This window comes from Erythrolamprus reginae, chromosome 3, assembly GCF_031021105.1.
Source record: "Erythrolamprus reginae isolate rEryReg1 chromosome 3, rEryReg1.hap1, whole genome shotgun sequence".
Lineage (NCBI taxonomy): Eukaryota > Metazoa > Chordata > Lepidosauria > Squamata > Dipsadidae > Erythrolamprus > Erythrolamprus reginae.
In genome coordinates this window covers 2,632,656-2,647,463 of record NC_091952.1, presented here as the reverse complement: position 1 = coordinate 2,647,463, position 14,808 = coordinate 2,632,656, and positions in this window count along the sequence as shown.

Below are 14,808 nucleotides of genomic sequence, written 5' to 3'. Positions count from 1 at the left end.
GGACACGTTATCGAAAGCCTTCTGGGCATCAAGGAATATAAATGCCACTTGTTTTTGAATGCTCCAACTCTGGCAGTTTTTAAGAATAATTTGGACAACCATTTGTCTGAAATGATGTAAGGTTTCCTGCCTAAGCAGAGGGTTGGACTAGAAGACCTCCAAGATCCCTTCCAACTCTGTTATTCCATTCTATTCATAGTTGTCCTCTCTCAACTCCAGTTCTGATGAAGTTTACTAAGCCGTTGCTCATTCTGCGCTGGCTTTCTTCTCCTCTCTAGTTTACCTGTCCTCCAAGGATCCTATGCAAACAGGGGTGGAAAATTACCTGAAGGGTTTGGGTTCCTTAACCGTGCCTTCACACTTCCTCAGGTGAGTACCACTGTGCTCCCCAAACGCCCAACTACAAAGGGGAGGGCCAAAGGTCAAAGGGCATTTCCATGTGGGGTGAATTTTGAAGTGGGCAGGATTGAATTGATATAAAAGTTACAACTTTCCTAAAGTTTTATACAGCGTGAAACTAATTTGATATTATTATTATTATTATTATTATTATTATTATTATTATTATTATTAGAATATTATTATTAATATTATTATTATTATTATTATTATTTATTCGACTTCTATGCTGCCCCATCCCGAAGGACTCAGGGCAGCTTACAACAATGATAAAATACAATAAAATAGATACAAACGATAAAAGATACAAATGATTTAGCTTTACTAGATAAATGGTCAAAGCAATGGAAACTGCAATTTAATGTTTCCAATTGTAAAATAATGCACTTGGGGAAAAGGAATCCTCAATCTGAGTATTGCATTGGCAGTTCTGTGTTAGCAGAAACTTCAAAAGAGAAGGATTTAGAGGTAGTGATTTCTGACAGTCTCAAAATGGGTGAGCAGTGTGGTCGGGCGGTAGGGAAAGCAAGTAGGATGCTTGGCTGCATAGCTAGAGGTATAACAAGCAGGAAGAGGGAGATTGTGATCCCCTTATATAGAGCGCTGGTGAGACCACATTTGGAATACTGTGTTCAATTCTGGAGACCTCACCTACAAAAAGATATTGACAAAATTGAACGGGTCCAAAGACTGGCTACAAGAATGGTGGAAGGTCTTAAGCATAAAACTTATCAAGAAAGACTTCATGAACTTAAATCTGTCTAGTCTGGAGGACAGAAGGGAAAGGGGGGACATGATCAAAACATTTAAATATGTTAAAGGGGTCAATAAGGTTCAGGAGGGAAGTGTTTTTAATAGGAAAGTGAACCCAAGAACAAGGAAGCACAATCTGAGGTCAGTTGGGGGAAAGATCAGAAGCAACATGAGAAAATATTATTTTACTGAAAGAGTAGTAGATGCTTGGAACAAGCTTCCAGCAGGCACGGTTGGTAAATCCACAGTAACTGAATTTAAACCTGCCTGGGATAAACATAGATCCATCCTAAGATAAAATACAGGAAATAGTATAAGGGCAGACTAGATGGACCATGAGGTCTTTTCCTGCCATTAATCTTCTATGTTTCTAAAGTTGAACATTTCTAAACTAAAACGTTATAAAATGAAAAACCCCATAAAGATAAAAACAGTCACAGTCATACACCATTCATAAATTTGCACACCATTCATAAAATAGTGCACACCATTCATAAAATTGGCCATCTAGAATGTAAAATTTATAGCCCCCAAGCCTGCCGACACAGCGAGGTCTTCAGGCCAGCAGCGTGGGGGTATTATGGACATTGGGTGGAAGCTGGTTCCAAAGAGCCGGGGTAGCCACAGAGAAGGCCCTCCACTGTGGTCCCGTCAACCTGCATTGCTTAGTCGAAGGGACTCGGAGGAGGACAACTCTGTGAGCTCTTATTAGTCTCAGGGAGGTATGCGGCAAGATATGGGTCAACTTTATAGGCTGCCTCTCTCGCTATCGAGCGACTTCCGGTGACTTACCCAAAAGACGAAAGCGACAATTTAAAACTCGTATTTGTTTTATTTAGAATTCTTTATTGGCCAAGTGTGATTGCACACACGTGGAATTTGTCTTTGGTGCAGATGCTCTTAGTGTACATAAAAAGAAAAAGATGCTTTTGTCAAGAATCGTGATGTGCAACACTTAATGATTTGTTATTGCAACATCCTTTTTTCCAGACATTTCATGAGCCAACTAGGTAACGTCATCAGTGCTAGAAAGGAATGACGTTTGCCCTCTTTATATACAAGTAGCTTATCTGAACAATATTGGTGGGAGAGTTCTTGATGGCTCCTTGATTAGGCCGTTGTGTACTTGTTTGACCGTGTGTCTAAGTTTGGTAGTTCCTTGGTTGTGGTATTATTTACTAGGGTTAATTAAGGTTTGTTGGTCTAGGGTTAATCTTGATGTCAATCTCTGGCAAGCAAATGTTTTGATTGTTTTGTTTCCCTTTTGATTGTTTCTGTTGAACAGTATGTCACTGTTGTTTATCTCCATGTGCCTGTTGATGGCTGCTTTGTCCGAGTGCCAGACTTCTAGGAATCCTCTAGTATTTTTGTCCTTGGTTTAGGAAACCTATTTATTTATTTATTTATTTATTTATTTATTTATTCATTCATTCATTCATTCATTCATTCATTCATTCATTCATTCATTCATTCACTTACTTACTTACTTACTTACTTACTTATTTACTTATTTATTTATTTACTTACTTACTTATTTATTTACTTACTTATTTACTTACTTACTTACTTACTTATTTATTTACTTACTTATTTACTTATTTACTTATTTACTTACTTACTTACTTACTTATTTATTTATTTCAACACACAATGAGGGTTTTAGTGGGATATATGTGTATATATCTATATACACATAGTAAAACACATGGTGAAGGTTATAGAGGAGATACTCATAATAAAATATATCTATGAAAGAATAGAAAAGAAGGTATAGTAATAGAACATATCAATGAAAGAATAGAAGAAAAGATATAGGAATAGAAGAAAGGTAGAGGAGATATAGGAGAGCAACAGGACAGGGGACGGAAGGCACTCTAGTGCACTTGTACTCACAATTGGAACTGTGACTTAATCTCTCTCTCTGTGTTGTGCAACGAAGGATTTTCGAACATGTTTATTTATTTGTTTTGTCACATATGTATTGGTCCATGTATTGGTCTGTATTTTATCCATCCTAAGATAAAATACAGAAAAATGTATAAGGGCAGACTAGATGGACCGTGAGGTCTTTTTCTGCCATCAGTCTTCTATGTTTCTATGGTGGTATGCAAAGATATACCGGTAATATTTATATACATGACACAGTGGTACCTCTACCTAAGAACGCCTCTACTTACAAACTTTTCTAGATAAGAACTGGGTGTTCAAGATTTTTTTGCCTCTTCTCAAGAACCATTTTCCACTTACAAAGCCGAGCCTCCAAAATTTGTAATTGGAAACGGCAGGGAGAAGCCTCCGTAGGGCCTCTCTAGGAATCTCCTGGGAGAAAACGGGACCGGAAAAGGTGGAGAGAAGCCTGCATGGGGCCTCTCTAGAAATCTCCTGGGAGGAAACAGGGTTGGAAAAGGTGGGGAGAAGCCTGGATGGGGCCTCTCTAGGAATCTCCTGGGAGGAAACAGGGTCGGAAAAGGCGGGGAGAAGCATACATGGGGCCTTTCTAGGAATATCCTGGAAGGAAACAGGGCCGGAAAAGGCGGGGAGAAGCCTCCATGATGCCTCTGTAGGAATCTCCTGGGAGGAAACAGGGCCTCCACCCTCTCTGTGGTTTTCCCAATCGAATGCATTATTTGCTTTCACATTGATTCCTATGGGAAAAAATTGCTTCTTGTTACAAACTTTTCTACTTAAAAACCTGGTCATGGAACGAATTAAGTTCGTAAGTAGAGGCACCACTGTACTACTAAAAGAGAAACATTAGGACAGGGGACGGAAGACACGCTGGTGCACTTATGCACGCCCCTTACTGACCTCTTAGGAATCGGGAGAGGTCAACAATGGAGAGTCTAAGGGTCAGGTTTTGGGGGTTTGGTGAAGATACTACAGAGTCTGCTAGGGAGTTCCATGCACCAACTACTCAGTTACTATAGTCGTATTTCCTGCAGTCAAGTTTCTGACTGCTGTTATCACTCTCACCCATGTTGGCAGGGCTAATCACCATATTTAAAAAAAAGAATAATCCCCTCTCCTTTCTAGCCAGATATGGGTTCTCCCTGGTTCTCACCGGCTGCTAGCAGTTTGGCAGATCGAATCTCAATAGGCTCCAGGTTGACTCAGCCTTCCATCTTTCCTCCCCCTCCCCCTCCTCCCCCTCCCCCTCCTCCTCTCCCTCCTTCTCTTTCTCCTTCCCCCTCCCCCTCCTCGTCCTCTTCCTCCTCCTCCTGTCTCCTTCCCCACCATACAAACGCCTATCCCCTTTAACACTGATGTTATGATCTATCTGGGTATTGAAACAAGAAAAAACAACGGAATTCAGAAACCACGAAGAAGCCCATCCTCCCATTCTGAACTACAAATATCCTCTTTTATTGGTGTTTTGGGTCAGATATGCCTTAGAAACATAGAAACATAGAAGACTGACGGCAGAAAAAGACCTCCTGGTCCATCTAATCTGCCCTTATACTATTTCCTGTGTTTTCTCTTAGGATGGATATATGTTTATCCCAGGCATGTTTCAATTCAGTTACTGTGGATTTACCAACCACGTCTGCTGGAAGTTTGTTCCAAGCATCTACTACTCTTTCAGTGAAATAACATTTTCTCATATTGCTTTTGATCTTTCCCCCAACTAACTTCAGATTGTGCCCCCTTGTTCTTGTGTTCACTTTTCTATTAAAAACACTTCCCCCCTGAACCTTATTTAACCCTTGAACATATTTAAATGTCTCAATCATGTCCCCCCTTTTCCTTCTGTCCTCCAGACTATACAGATTGAGTTCATGAAGTCTTTCCTGATACGTTTTATGCTTAAGACCTTCCACCATTCTTGTAGCCCGTCTTTGGACCCGTTCAATTTTGTAAATATCTTTTTGTAGGTGAGGTCTCCAGAACTGAACACAGTACTCCAAATGTGGTCTCACCAGCACTCTATATAAGGGGATCACAATCTCCCTCTTCCTGCTTGTTATACCTCTAGCTATGCAGCCAAGCATCCTACTTGCTTTTCCTACCGCCCGACCACACTGCTCACCCATTTGGAGACTGTCAGAAATCACGACCCCTAAATCCTTCTCTTCTGAAGTTTTTGCTAACACAGAACTGCCAATGCAATACTCAGATTGAGGATTCCTTTTCCCCAAGTGCATTATTTTACATTTGGAAACATTAAACTGCAGTTTCCATTGCTTTGACCATTTATCTAGTAAAGCTAAATCATTTACCATATTACAGACGCCTCCAGGAATATCAACCCTATTGCACACTTTAGAGTCATGGGCAAATAGGCAAACCTTCCCTACCAAACCTTCCCCTATGTCACTCACAAACATATTAAAAAGAATAGGACCCAGAACAGACCCTTGTGGCACACCGCTTGTAACCTGACTCTGCTCAGAATACTCGTCATTAACAATAACTCTGTGATGTCTACGCTTCAGCCAGCTGCAAATCCACTGAACTATCCAGGGATTAAGTCTAATCTTCACTAATTTACCTTCTCCAAAGCCCTCTTCCCCAGAACTAAGCTGGGCATCCCCAGGGCTGAGGAAGGGAGGGGGGGAGGATGCATGGAGGGCTGGAGGGCTGAAAAAGGTTTGGTTTTAAACTCCCAATTTCCACGTCTTGCAGGGTCTCCATCACCTCTGTGGGTTTGATCCGAGTGGGACTGACCGTGGTACCTGCTTTGGGCCTGCACGTTAACATCTGTGGATCAATTCATCTCCTTTGTGTGACGTGCGTATCCTTTCCAGGGTTTGTGGGTCCTGCGCAGCCTGGGTTTGGGACCCCCGTGGACCCCTGTGCCACATTGACCTGCAACCTGGGGTGGGGGTGGGGGAAAGGTGTCCGCTGAGTTTGGGCAACAACATTGTGGTGGGCATCCATGTGTGGTCCATCTAACAGGTCATCAGAGTTGGGAGGCACCTTGGAGGTCTTCTAGTCCAGTGGTTCTCAACCTGGGGGTTGGGACCCCTTTGGGGGGGTCGAACGACCATTTCACAGGGGTCACCTAAGACCACGAGAAATGAGAAATTTCCCACAGTGTTAGGAACATATTTTTACAATCTGACCAATAAGGGGTTTACAGTGGGGGTATCCCTCTGACCTTCCTGCCAATCAGCTTAAAGATCTTTTGGGAGAATTGGTGCTAGACTTATGGTTGAGGGTCACCACAACACGAGGAACTGTATTAAGGGGTCGGGGCATTAGAAAGGTTGAGTCCAATTCCTTGCTTCAAGAAGGAGACTCTGTCCCATAAAGATCTCCAGGGATATGGGGCACCTACCACGTCTGCAGGGAAGCTGCTTCATTCATTGCTTGTAACAGACTGAGTTCAAAGGGACCTTGGAGGTCATCTAGTCCAATGCTCTGCTCAAGCAGGAGACCTGATGCTGTTGCAGACCAGTGGCTGTCCTATCTCCTTCACTCCAGCAGTGAAGCACTCGGAATGTCTGGAGGAAAGCCGTTCCACATATTAATTGGAATAGAATAGAATAGAATTCTTTATTGGCCAAGTGTGATTGGACTCACAAGGAATTTGTCTTTGGTGCAGATGCTCTCAGTGTACATAAAAGAATAGAATAGGATAGGGTAGGGTAGGGTAGGGTAGGGTAGAGTAGAGTAGAGTAGAGTAGAGTAGAATAGTAGACTAGAATTGAATCGAATCAAATAGAATAGAACAGAATAGAATTCTTTATTGGCCAAGTGTGGGGGAGGAGGGGGAGGAGGGAGAGGAGGAGGGGGGAGGAGGGGGGAGAATAAAGAATAAAGAATAAAAAGAATAAAAATAAAGAATAAAAATAAAGAATAAAGAATAGAACATAGACAAAGTTAGAATAGAATAGAACTAATAGAATAAAGAATAGAATAGAATAGGATAGAATAGAATTCTTTATTGGCCAAGTGTGATTGCGCACACAAGAAATTATTATCTATCTATCTATCTATCTATCTATCTATCTATCTATCTATCTATCTATCTATCTATCATCTATCTATCTATCTATCTATCTATCTATCTATCTATCTATCTATCTATCTATCTATCTAATCTGTCACCTGTCCTACCTGTTCTATCTAATCTATCTATCTATCTATCTATCTATCTATCTATCTATCTATCTATCTATCTATCTATTTATCTATCTATCTATCTAACTATCTATCTATTTCTATCTATCTCTATCTATCTATCTATCTATCTATCTATCTATCTATCTATCTATCTATCTATCTATCTATCTATCTATTTCTCTCTCTCTCTCTCTTTCTCTCTCTCTCTCTATATCTATCTATCTATCTATCTATCTATCTATCTATCTATCTATCTATCTATCTATCTATCTATCTATCTATCATCTATCTATCTATCTATCTATCTATCTATCTATCTATCTATCTATCTATCTATCTATCTATATCTGTCACCTGTCCTACCTGTTCTATCTAATCTATTCTGCCTCACTTCCACTCCCGGAATGCAGGCTGGGCTCGCTGAGAGTGACTTTGATCGCCGACGTCTGCGTTACCATCAAACTGACAACTGCCCCTCTGGGGCTGCTCGTCGGTGAATGCAGCTCTGTTTTTGGAGACATCCGGCTCGATGGCGCCAGGTTGGTGGCCGTATTTTCTTCTTTCCGTACCTGCCATTGGCTGGTGGGACCCTGTGGATGGCTGAAGGGTGGGAGGGATGTACGAACCATCCTGGCGGACAGTTAGTGGACCCCTGAATGCGAAAGGAAGGGCGGACCACACCTAGAAGACTGCATCCCAAAAAAGAGGTCAAGACTCCAGAACAGACCTGGGCAAGGGATGGGCCGCGGGCTGTTTCTTAGAGTTTTACAGTGATCCCTCGATTAGCGCGGGGGTTACGTTCCAAGACCTCCCGCGCTAATCGATTTTCCGTGTTATAGTGGTGCGGAAGTAAAAACACCATCTGCGCATGCGCGCCCTTTTTTTCCCATGGCCGCACATGCGCAGATGGTGGAGTTTGCGTGTGGGCAGCGGGGAAGACCCAGGGAAGGTTCCTTTGGCCGCCCAACAGCTGATCTGCTACGCAGCGCGGAAGCAGCGAGGAGCCGAAGGTGGAGTTTCCCCGTTGCCCAGGCAAAGGGGAAACCCCATCTTCGGCTCCTCACTGCTGCCACGCTGCGGAGCAGATCAGCTGTTGGGCGGCCAAAGGAACCTTCCCTGGGTCTTCCTGCTGCCCAGGCAAAGGGGAAACCCCAAGAGAGCCAAAAGAGCACCGGGCCGGTTGGTTCCCAACCAAAAGAGTTTACCCTGATTGTCCTCGGTGGGGGAAAACAGCGCGTCGCCAGGCTCCCCATCTTCAAGAGAGGCGCGACGGCTAGCCAGGATCCACGCAGGGGAGAAAAGGCGCGCGCTCCCAGCCGCTGCGCCCCGCTTGGAGAGCAGCGGCGAGCAGAGCACAGAAGACGACGAGGCTTTCGAGGGCTCCAAGGCGGGCGGCGGCGCGTCCGTCGAGCACGCCGGCGGCGACCCCAAGCTGAAGGCGGCCACCACACACACACACGCCGCCGCCGCCATCCACCCCGGCGGGTTCCCCGCTTGCTACCTCTTCGCTTTCTCCCACCTCCGAGGCCGACCAGCCCAAGCCGCAACAGACACACACACACATACACGCACTCCCTCTCTCGCGCTCACACAGACGCACTCAGACAGAAAAGAAAAAAAAATCCCCAAAAGAGAGGGACAAGAGGCAGGCACAAAGCGGGGGCACAAGGGGAGCTGCCCGGCAGAGGTTGCTTTTTTTCTTCTCGTGGGCAAGTGGAGGGGGGGAGAGAGAAGGAAAGAGAGAGAAGGAAAGAAAGAGATGAGAGAGGGAGGAAGAGAGTGTGAGAGAGGAAGAAAGAGAGAGAGAAATGATAGAAAAAAGGGGAGAAAAAAAGAGAAATGAGAAAATGATTGAAGCAGAGAATGACAGGAAAGAAAGAGAAAGAGACAGAGAAGTGACTCTTGGTGATGACGTACGACGTCATCGGGTGGGAAAAACCGTGGTATAGCAAAAAAACCGTGGAGTATTTTTTAATTAATATTTTTTGAAAAACCGTGTTGTAGCGTTTCACACTAATCGAGACCGTGCTAATCGAGGGATCACTGTATATCAAAACATTTCCCAACACCAATCTCTTCCTGGCAAGGCCTGCTTGATTGAAACAAAACTGGTGCACCAGTTGCGAATCTATTTGGTCCGGGAGTCACTGCTCACGGTCACTCATGCCCTCATCACCTCGAGGCTCGACTATTGTAACGCTCTCTACATGGGGCTACCTTTGAAAAGTGTTCGGAAACTTCAGATCGTGCAGAATGCAGCTGCGAGAGCAATCATGGGCTTTCCCAAATATGCTCATGTTACACCAACACTCCGCAGTCTGCATTGGTTGCCGATCAGTTTCCGGTCACAATTCAAAGTGTTGGTTATGACCTATAAAGCCCTTCATGGCATCGGATCAGAATATCTCCGGGACCGCCTTCTGCTGCACGAATCCCAGCGACCAGTTAGGTCCCACAGAGTGGATCTTCTCCGAGTCCCGTCAACTAAACAATGTCATTTGGCGGGACCCAGAGGAAGAGCCTTCTCTGTGGTGGCCCCGGCCCTCTGGAACCAACTCCCCGCAGAGATTAGAATTTCCCCCACCCTCCTTGCCTTTCGAAAGCTCCTTAAAACCCACCTCTGCCACCAGGCATGGGGGAACTGAGATACCCTTTCCCCCTAGGCCGTTACAATTTTATGCATAGTATGTCTGTACGTATGTTTGGTTTTTATATAATGGGTTTATACTGCTTTATTGCTGTTGTTAGCCGCCCCGAGTCTGCAGAGAGGGGCGGCATACAAATCCAATAAATAAATAAATAAAATAAATAAATAAATAAAAAGTTCACAAGTTTAGAAATATAGAGACTTGTTTTTATATAGGCCCTATATTTTTCTAACACACAGGAAGCAAAAATGCTCTGAAATCTTGCGAGTGGATGCACATGTGTGCAGGATTTCAGCAAAACATCACTGCGATCGCTCTCTCTCTCACGCATTCCCTCACAAGATTTTGCTTCTGTGCATGCATGCAAAGGAAAAAATATGAAAAAAGATAGCGGTGTGCATAGGACTGCCACTGGAGCAGTCATGCGCAAATTGCGCAATCTGGCAGCCGCTACTGGCGCGCAGTCTGCTACCACACAGGTAACTCAGGTATCACCCGTGTCTCTCTTTCCTTCCAGCGTATCGATTGTGGTGCCCAGGGCTGCGCTGATTGCTGTTTTAGGTGGTCCGGTGAGTGTTACGAAGGGTTTCTACTTTCTACAGCAATATTTCTCCATTTTAACCACCGTAAGGCAGGCGGACTACAACTCCCAGAATTCCACGGCCAGCCATGTTAGGAAATGACTTCTGGGATTTTCTGAAAATTTTTATTTTTAAAAATATCTTTATTGGTTATTTACATATAAAAAAACAAACAAGCCAAGTAATTAATAATAATAATTTATTAGATTTGTATGCCGCCCCTCCCCGAGGACTCGGAGCGGCTCACAACAAAAGACAATGTCACAAATCCAATATATTAAAAGCACATTAAAAATCCATTATTAAAACCAAACAACTCAGACAAACCATACACAATTCTACCATAGCCTAGGGGCAACTCAGTTACCCCATGCCTGGTGACATAGGTGGGTTTTGAGTAGCTGACAAAAGCAAGGAGGGTGGGGATGGTTCTAATCTCCAGGGGGGAGTTTATTCCAGAGGGCTGGGGCCACCACAGAGAAGGCTCTTCCTCTGGGTCCCGCCAGATGACATTGTTTAGTCGACAGGACCCAGAGAAGGCCAACTCTGTGGGACCTTATTGGACACTGGGATTCATGTGGCAGAAGGTGGTCCCGGAAATATTCTGGCCCGATGCCATGTAGGGCTTTATAGGTCATTACCTATATTAGTCAAAAAGAAGCAAGAGAGACAAATACAAGCAGGGATAAAACAAAAAGGAAAGAGGAAAAAAAAGATAAAAGAAGGAAAGAATGAAAGACTGATAGATTGTTTAGGGAAAAATATATACACAAAACAACTTTAACACAGCGTATGGTGTGAGTAGTAATGGTAATGGACTGTTCAGACACAGAAACCAGTACAATAAATATATATTATATAAAGTAACAAGGTAGAATAATCTCTTTACACTTCTAATCACAAATACAACCTCAATATCCAATACAAACCAGTTAATATCCGCACACAGCTCTAGACATACAGTAACTATCAGGGAAAAGACTCCCACAAACAGGAACTCCATAGCTCCCTCTTATGGCCAACTATGGACCATCTCTTAAAGGTATATCATATAAACATACATTCATAGTTTATATGTGTTCTGCCTGACTGGCTCAGGCAATGCGTAATAGTCCAAGGAAAAGAAATCAAACACACACGTGCTCTGCTAAACAAAAAAGGGTTACTCAAAACAGTTCTTAGTGTCCGAAAACAATGAGAGTGCAAGGCTTACTTCAGCCGCATACAAAAACACAGGAAAAAACAAACAAAGACAACCTGGAATGAGCAAAGACGTTTCAGGAGTCCTTTTGAATCTTTGAAGCAAACAGCAAGTCCCAGAGTTTTCACCTCCCACTTGTCTGAAAAAGCTGGTTTGAAAATTCCAACGGCACGGAACAGAAACTTCAGAGCAGGAACCACAAAATAACACAGATAAACAGCCACAGTTTGCCTTGGCCTTTGTTCCCTTTTATCCATTTAGCCCTCATTAAGGGAACCACACCCAGCCCTCAGTATAAGAACCACACCCAGCCCAGGTGCTACTATGATGACTTGTAATACTCCTTCAGTTGATCCCTTCTCTGCATAGCTCTTCTGCTATGCAGATCAATATATTGAAGAACCCAGGGACGAAAGACTGTCTGAGGGACTGCATGCCAAATCCTGGGCTGTCTGCTGAATCCTGCATCCCAGTGGCCTTGTCCTCCTGGCTGTCTGCCACGTCTTCCTGGATGTCTGCCACATCTTTCTGGCTGTCAGCCAGGCTTTCACATTCCCTTTGTGCCTCGTCTCTCCCATCTGTGGGAGCAACGGCTGGCCCAGGCCCAAACACAACAATATGTATTGTAACCAGAGGTGGGCTGTCTCTGTGCATGATTTCACTCCCTGCCAGAGGTGAAGTTATAATAATAATAATAATAACAATAACAATAATATGCCGTCCCTCTCCAAAGACTCAAAAAAGAACAGTCAACTGATCTGTTGACTATCATTATTACACAGCCTTTAAGTAGCATTTGTAACAAAACAACAACAAATTATTATTATTATTATTATTATTATTATTATTATTATTATTATTAAGATTTATATGCCGCCCCTCTCCGAGGACTTGGGGGGGGGGCCCTCTCTGAGGACTAGTGACCAAAGTCACGACAACACTGAAAAGAAGTGAGTTAGGACCATTTTTCATATTTACGACCGTCACAGTGGGACTATGGTCGCGTAATTTACATTCAAAAGCTTGAAAATTGATTCACATTTCTGACGGACGCAGCCAGCTATGCTGAGGAATTCTGGGAGTTGAAGTCCGCCACTCTTAAAGGGACCAGGTCCTCTTTCCAACATTTGGAAAGTGTTTTCCTCCCTCCCAATTTGCAATGGTTTGATAAACTATTAACATTAAATAGGAAAAAAATGCAACCAAATTAAAATACAAGACCAATGATTCTGTTTTTTTAAAAACTTCTCACAATGAATTTTTTCTCTTTTTGTTTTTTTAAAGACTTACCTTCCTTCTTTCGTTTTACCTTATAATGAGGCTTTAATAAGAATTTTTATATTTTGCAAAGATTGTGTCGTTCGGTTTCTCCTTTTCGGCTTCTCCTGCAGATTTGCCAGGCACATACTGACGTGTGTAGGAGGCTGAATTACCCGTTCCAGGTTGACTTGGGTAAGCGATCCTCTTTTTTGCATCCAGACAAGCATTTCTATCTATTGATATACCTTGGTGGACACCTAATTCCCACAGTACCAAGGATAGCTCACCATTGGGGGCAGAACAAGGGGGCACAATCTGAGGTTAGTTGGGGGAAAGATCAGAAGCAACGTGAGAAAATATCATTTGACTGAAAGAGTAGTAGATGCTTGGAACAAACTCCCAGCAGACGTGGTTGGTAAATCCACAGAAACTGAATTGAAACATGCCTGGGATAAACATATATCCATCTTAAGATAAAATACAGGAAATAGTAGAAGGGCAGACTAGATGGAGCATGAGGTCTTTTTCTGCCGTCAGTCTTCTATGTTTCTATGTTTCTATGAATGAGGAAGGAAGGGAGGAAGGAAAGAAAGAGAAGGAAGGAAGGGAGGGAGGGAGGGAAAGAAGGAAGGAAGGAAGGGAAAGAAAGAAGAAAGGAAGGAAGAGAAAAAAGGAAGGAAGAATTCGCAGGAACTGAATGTAGAAACATAGAAACATAGAAACATAGAAGACTGACGGCAGAAAAAGACCTCTTGGTCCATCTAGTCTGCCCTTTTACTATTTCCTGTATTTTATCTTAGGATGGATATATGTTTATCCCAGGCATGTTTAAATTCAGTTACTGTGGATTTCCCAACCACGTCTGCTGGAAGTTTGTTCCAAGGATCTACTACTCTTTCAGTAAAATAATATTTTCTCATGTTGCCTTTGATCTTTCCCCCAACTAACTTCAGATTGTGTCCCCTTGTTCTTGTAATGTAAACATGCCTGGGATAAACATAGATCCATCCTAAGATAAAATACAGGAAATAGTAGAAGGGCAGACTAGATGGACCAGGAGATCTTTTTCCGCCATAAATCTTCTCTGTTTCTCTGTTTCTATTGTAGTAGGACTCTGTCACTGTTATCCTTTCGATCTTTTACTACGACCTTCTTCTATTGGTGTCTTATGGCTATCACAATGATGATTGTTTCTTATGATTTTTATTTTTTTAAATTTATCACTTTCTTGCTTGGATGTATACACACCGCATTTCGGACATAAACACTCGAGAAAATATCCAGAGATCCTTTACTAGAAGAGCCCTCCACTCCTCCACTCGCAACAGAATCCGCTACGCAACTAGACTCACAATCCTAGGTTTAGAAAGCTTAGAACTACATCGCCTTAAACACAACTTAAGCATAGCCCATAATATCATCTGCTACAATGTCCTTCCTGCCAACGACTCCTTCAGTTTCAACCACAACTACACATGAGCACACAACAGAGGGCAAACTTAATGTAAACCGCTCTAAACTCGACTGCAGGAAATACAACTTTAGTAACCGAGTAGTTGATGTCTGGAACTCACTACCTGACTCTGTAGTATCATCACCTAACTCCCAAAATTTTATCCTTAAACTATCCATTGTTGACCTCTCCCGATTCCTAAGAGGTCAGTATGGGGTGTGCATAAGTGCACCAGCGTGCCTTCTGTCCTCTGTCCTAATGTTTCTCTTTTACTAGTATCATGTATATAATATGTCTTTGTATACCACCAATATGTACTTGAAACCCCAACAAACAAACAAACAAACAAACAAACAAACAAACAAACAAACAAACAAACAAACAAACAATGTCCAATCACACTTGGTCAATAAAGAATATTCTACCCTCTTTTCTTCTGTTCTGTTC